This window comes from Oxyura jamaicensis, unplaced genomic scaffold, assembly GCF_011077185.1.
Source record: "Oxyura jamaicensis isolate SHBP4307 breed ruddy duck unplaced genomic scaffold, BPBGC_Ojam_1.0 oxyUn_random_OJ69542, whole genome shotgun sequence".
Classification (NCBI taxonomy): Eukaryota; Metazoa; Chordata; class Aves; order Anseriformes; family Anatidae; genus Oxyura; species Oxyura jamaicensis.
Genome location: NW_023309456.1, coordinates 1 through 6,281, shown reverse-complemented (window position 1 = coordinate 6,281; position 6,281 = coordinate 1). Strand labels below are relative to the sequence as shown.

The 6,281-nt window shown below is 50.7% G+C and overlaps 1 long non-coding RNA gene across 1 annotated transcript; it reads right to left on the bottom strand.

Moving 5' to 3' along the window:
* Nucleotides 1–2,790: 2,790 nt before the first annotated feature.
* Nucleotides 2,791–5,888, bottom strand: LOC118159309. Its single transcript, XR_004747069.1, has 3 exons — nucleotides 5,724–5,888; nucleotides 4,330–4,536; nucleotides 2,791–4,177 (listed from the first exon to the last, which is right to left on the bottom strand). It is a non-coding gene; the product is annotated as an uncharacterized LOC118159309 (long non-coding RNA).
* Between the last annotated feature and the right edge of the window lie 393 nt (nucleotides 5,889–6,281).

The window sequence follows — 6,281 nt, the reverse complement described above, 5'->3', positions numbered from 1 at the left end:
CAGAAGTCCCCCAGAGATTTGAAAGGACAGATGATAGCAGCATTTTTGGCTGAAGATGGGGTTTTAACGCTTCCTACAGGCAGCAATCTCTGATGGTCTTATGTGGGGTTGGAACAGAAAGAGCGTGTAGAGAAAAGCGTGGGTTTTTTAATCAGCTCTCATAAAAAACAGACAATGCTATAAAGCACCAGAATGCCACACCACATACTGCCCTCTTTCCCAAGCAGGGAGAGCAGAAAGCTCTCACTCTCCTGCCAAAAATAACCTCATCCGTAGTGCAGGAAATCACAACTTTCCATCTTGAAAGTATTACCAAAATGTCCTTCCAGCCAGCACTCCTCTGCCTTCCCTGCTTCATTCTCAGGCAGATTTCTGTGCCCTTTGTTATGAAAAACCTCCTGGATAAATAAAAGGACTTTCTTGGTTTTCCAAGGGATTCACAGCTGACATTTTGTCTACCCACATGTCTGGTCCCACTTAGGCACAGCCCCCCCTCCGCCCTCGTAGTGCTGAGGATTTCTTCAACCATTTCATTTCATTTCTTCAACCATTTCATTTACTCTCATTCATGTAATGAATTGGGTGCGAATTGCTTTTGTTATATTGCACTTTTTATTCTTTGTCACATGTCTTAATATTTTTTCTTCTGTTAGGTAAAGCCCCAAATGTCCCTGGCTAATAAATTATAGAAACTGTTACTCTTATGGCAGTAACACCCTGAGGACCCACTCAGGCTATGGTCACTCAACACCATAATAACGCCCAGCAGGAGACACCTTGCAGCTCAAAATCTCTAATTTTAGTTGAGAAAGCACTAAGAAACCAATGGAGCAAGGAATTCTGAGATGGAAGAATGAACTTCATAAAGACAAGGAATCGTGCATATTTGCAGTCATCCATAATTGACACGTTCAAAGTCTCTATTCTCTAAGATGTACGCAGAAAATACGGACAATAACTGTATTGCCTGCAGACAATTCGTGTCATGTTCGCTAATTTTCTGGCAGACAATTAAATTTGCATATGACCTGAGCAAACCAGGGCCATTAATTCATTTGTGAAGTTTATGTAAGTATTTGTATTATCACTGAGCCAGCCAAAGAAATTCATGATTTAATGTAAAAGCTGTGTTTAAATGAAATGTACGGTCACTGTTCATACAAAATGATTGCCAGTGGAAACAACTCCCACAGTGGAGCTGCTAATTGCCCTAACTTCATGAACCAAACACTGGATCCAAGGTCTCCGTGCTCCAACAGCTTGGCCTTGCTGCTCCACAGCGGGTTACGGGGTGTGGATCACTGCACGAGTGAGCTGCCCTTGTTACCCTGCTGCACAGTGTGTCAAGCTGGGTGTCCTTCTTTACACCAAGGTGTCAAAAAGCCCTCAGACAGGCTGGGATCCCTTTTGAGAGCTGAGACAGCACGGGGCAAGACATTTGGGCTGAACCTCCTGGCTTTGCCCTCTGCTTGGTGAAGGGATGGGTGCCCCCCCAGGGGTGCTGCAGGGCTGGGGCTGGGGGCTGCAGCTGCCCAGGGGTAGGAACAGCACAGCCCGCCTGCCCAAATCCTCCTGCACGGTGAGGTGGCCCAAGGGCATCAGGCACCAAGGGCAGCACCAGGCCACGGCAGCATAAAATGACGGGTCTCGCCAGGGCTCCTCCCTTTGCCTCAGTTTGACAGAGATCAGTATTTACAAAAGATGCTCTAAGTAGGAGATTATACCCCTCTCTCCAGAAGAGGAGGGAATTAATTTTGGAAGTTAGCTTCATGGGCCTGGATCAAAAACAGGATGGACAGATCATGATTCTCACCTCTGCAGCATGTAATGTTTGAGCACCCAAGGAATAGGGATAGGTTCCCTATCAGAATCCAGGCTCCCGACTCTGATCTGCTTCTCAGAACAGGCACCACAACAGCCAACTTTGCAGGCAGGAATCTGCCCAATAATTTTTTTATTAAAAAAAAAAAAAAAAAAAAAAAAAAAAAAAAAAACCTCTGTCTCCATATGTTAGGCTTCCTATTGAGTGAGAATGGTGTGAAAAGAGGGAATCATTTATATTAAATTCTATTTTGGGGGGTAATTGGTGTTTTGTATAAATTTATAACGTATAAGCCCCAAACGGTCTCAGATATTAACTTTAATTGGTGATGAACAATAAAGGGATAGAAAAAAATGTATAAAGTAACTATTGACCTGCTGCCAATAAAGACATGACTCTTACACAAAGATCTATAATCACCTTGTAATTGTAAACCATTCCAGTATCCTGAGATACTCTTGCAAGGATACTCTGATATCCTTGCTTGATTTACATAGCTGAAAATCAATTGTTTAAATGTTGCCTCAATAATTTAGTTACCAAGTTAGTTCATCATATGTGAAAAGTGAATTCAGCTACTTCAAAATTAAAAAAATAAAAATAAAAAGGATGAATTATTACTTAGTTATAGATTGAGGAGCAACAATAAAGGGAACCTGAACTTCAAGTGATGTTGCACCCAATAAACATCAAATGATTAATTTGTACTTTGAGTGTCCTTAAAAGCCGCAAATGCATCTAGTGTGTTTTAGCAAATATTCATTAAAATGCTCAGGCAAAGAGTAGGCAAAAAACAAATAGATGGACCGGATATTCTGTGGGTGACTCACGCGTGACTTTGGCATGTGATTCTGCTTCTATTTTTCTATCAGAGTGCAAATAAATTCCACTTTTATTGAATATATATAATTTGAATATACATATTGAATATAACTTTATTAAAACAAATGAGAAGCTAAATTCAGGAGCTAAATATCACAACGTTTATTTCCCAGAAAAATTCAAAAGCTTTAATTAATGCCTACAAGACGCATCCGGCCATTTGAATACGACGGCTTGGTTTTTATTAGTAAATCAATTTAATCCTGCCCGGGCTGCATTTAAATACGTCAGAAGACGAGGAATATACAACCATTTACTTGAGCAATAGGAAAATCGGCGTAAAAATAAGGAAAGAGTCAAGGAGAGGACTGATTTCAGGAGATGGTCTTGCCTGCAGACAGCTGTGAGCGGGGGCTCCCGGTGTGTGCAGCTGCCGGGGGCCTCCTGGCATGGCGCTGGGCATCGACAAGGCATCTTCTCTCTTTTTTTGGAGAGCTCGAGGAGTAAATAATCCGTACGGTTTTTTCCTTCAGGGGGTCTTGCAAGGTGGGATAGCTCGGGAGAAATGCTGCCACGCAGTGCTGACAGCGAAACGCTGCTCGGTGCCGGGCGTGCCAAACCCTGGCTTTTTATCCTAAAGGTGAAGCAGCAGGAAGGGGATCTGGGTCGGTTTTCCCAGGAACAGCGGCTCCGAGTGGTAACAGCGGGCCGAACCGTGTCACCCCGCGCACCCGATCCAAGCCCCCAGCATTTCCTCCCGTTCGGTTGTAAGCGGCTACAGGAATGCTCGCATCGCAGCCTCCCAGCCCCAAAGGACACGGGCTTTTCCCCATAAAAGGAGTATGGGAGAAGAAGGGGACTGCCTGCCAGCTATTAAAACCCGCTGAGCTAATTTGCTAAGAGTTTGTAAAGTCGGTAAAATTAAACCCCTCGCTGTCAGTATTATATTTGCACATTTCTCCGGGCTTAATATTCGGTTGGGTTCCAGAAATCATTACTTTTTCCCCTCTAAATTGTAGGTGGCATGTCCTTCTGTCCCTGCAGTCCATAAACATCTCACTCTCGACACCTCCGGCTCCTGACGTCAGTTTACAAAGCGATTTGGGTGCTGACTGTTGCAGCAGAGGTTTACGCGAGGTCCTCCCGGCACATATGGACGAATCTGCCCGGGGCTTGTCTCAGAGGCACGCAGTTACAGCTGCGGTTACATCTGCCTGGAAATAGGCTATTGTTGCTTAAGAAATAGGGTCGAAACCCGTTCAAAAGCAGACGACCTGAGATTTTCCGGCAAAACCAGCGAGCTGCCCAGGGCACCTTCACATTCGTTTGGTGCGCAGCCAGGGAGAGGTACGGCCGAGGGAAAAACCACGAACCACATCTTCCCACCCAGCAGCAGGGTCGGAGGGGGGTGAAACCCCTTTGCAGGAGGACGCCCCGTTTGTGCCATGGCCACCTTCCGCCCGAGCCCCTGCGAGACCCGGCAGGAGGTTCCGTATTTCTGTAAGCACGTCGGGAGGTAAAATAGGGACGAGTCTGGGGAAGAAAAAAAAAAAATCACATCTGAATAAATACAGCAAAGGTACTGTGTCCCGAGTGCGGGGCAGCCCTGGGCCATGAAACTGAGGAAGGTTTTGGGGCGGGTGGACGGGACAGAAGCGGGTCTTCCCGGCAGGAGCAAATCCTACCCTGGAGGAAAAGCTGGAGCATCGCCTTTTCCCCGTGGGAGGTACTCCCACCCGGGAGACCTTTTTATACATTATATATAGGGTGGGTGCCCTTGCCAGAGGTTTTGCAGCCTTTTTTTTTTTTTTTCCTCTGCGTGTGTGCCGTCGACTCTTTCCTGAAGCATCAGGACATCCTGACAGTTCTTCAGCGAGCGAGTTGCATCGCACCTGAAAAGAAAGATGGCCAAGCTGATTGCATTAATAATAATAAATTTAAATATATATATATATAGTAAAAAGGGCCGAGGGCAGGGGCAGCGGCGGAGGGCAGTGCGGCCGGGACGCCTCTAGATGGGGCAGCCCTCCCGCAGGCGGCCCCGGGCGCTGCGGAAGGCGAGCGGAGAGCCGGGTCCCCTGCAGGGCGCCGGCTGAATCCCGGGGGGGGTCTCCAAAGAGGGTCCCCTCTGGGGAGAAGCAGGGATGGAGCGGGGAGGGAGGCTTCATGCTCGGATTCCCCTCCACCGCAGCCGGGCAGGCTGTGCATCCCCCCGGCCGTCTGTCCGTCCGTCCGTCCGTCCCGTTGCCCCTCTCCCCGACGGGTCGGGGGGGGGGGGCTCGGCGGGACCACCCAGCTGGCCCCCGGGTTCCGCAGCCCCCCGCCAGCCTCCCACCCCCGCCGCTGCTCGCTCCCCAGGCGTTTCTTCCCCCGAAATGTCTTTTTTTTTCTTTCTTTCTTTCTTTCTTTTTTCTTTTTTTTTTTTTCTTTTTGGCCGGGAAGAGGGCGCAGGGATAGCTCGGGGAGGCAGAGGGAGGTGTTGGGGGGGGGGGGATAAAGAGTAAAAAATACAAAATAAAAATAGAAAGATAAAAAGAAAAACGAACGGCAGGGAGGGAGGCTCGATAAATCAGCGAAGAATCGCAGACATTGTGAGCTAACCGCAGGTATTTCCAAAAGTTTGGAGGCGAAGCCCCATAACACAGGAGGAAGCTGTCTCTTCCTCCTCCTCCTCCTCCCCGCCGCTCCCCGAGCTCCGCAGCGGCTCTACCCCTGCTCTGAGCCGACACACCTGAGCGGAGCCTGGACGAAGGAGCGCACCCCGCTGCTCCCCGTCCCCTCCGCGCCCCCAAACCTCCCCCCCGGCCCTGCTCCCCCTGCCCTTCCCCTCGTTCTCTCTGCACCCACACGTCCCCTCTGACACCCCAACTTTCATCCCTCGGCTCTCCAGCACCCCTTCCTACACAACTCCTCCTAAGAGGATCGTTCGCGGCTCCCCTCTTATTTCCCTCCATCTTTTAAAAAATCTCCTTGGATGTTTTCCGGCTGCATCGTGGCACGGACGGCAGAGCCAGCAGCTTCCAGGGGAAATACCTGGGTATGCGATAAATGGGATAGAGAAAGGAGCCCGCGGGGTTACCGGCACGGAAGGACGAGCCCTCTTCTCCTTGAGCCAGGCGAACACCATCTCCGGCGAGGCGTTGCGTATCGAGGCGGGGTTATCTATTCTCTTCATTTATTTTTTCCGCTAAGGATGATGTGGGAAAACATCTCCCTCTCGCCAAAGCCGTTGAGAACCGATTCCAGCGGGACAGGACGGTGCTGGAGGTGGGCGCACGGCCGGACAGGAGCAGGTCACGGGCGTGTGGGTGCGCTTCGGGGGACGAAGCCGAGCCCGGGGGCACCGTGCGGAAACGCTCTGGCTCCGTTCCCTTGCCGCATCCCCCCTGCCCCCCCAAAAAAACGGGTGCCGTCCTCCCGTCCAGCAGCATCCCCCCGACGGCGCGGCCCCGTCCCGCTGAAACCCCCCCCCCCCACCCCGCCCCGCGGCGGGGAGCAAGGGGTTAACCCCCGGGGCGCGCGTCTCCCCGCGGCGGGGAGCCAATCGGCGTGCGGCCTGCGCGCCCGCCGCCCAATGGGAAGGCGCGGGGCCGGCGCCGTCGCGCGGCGGCGAGGGCCGGCGGCGCCGGCGGGAGAA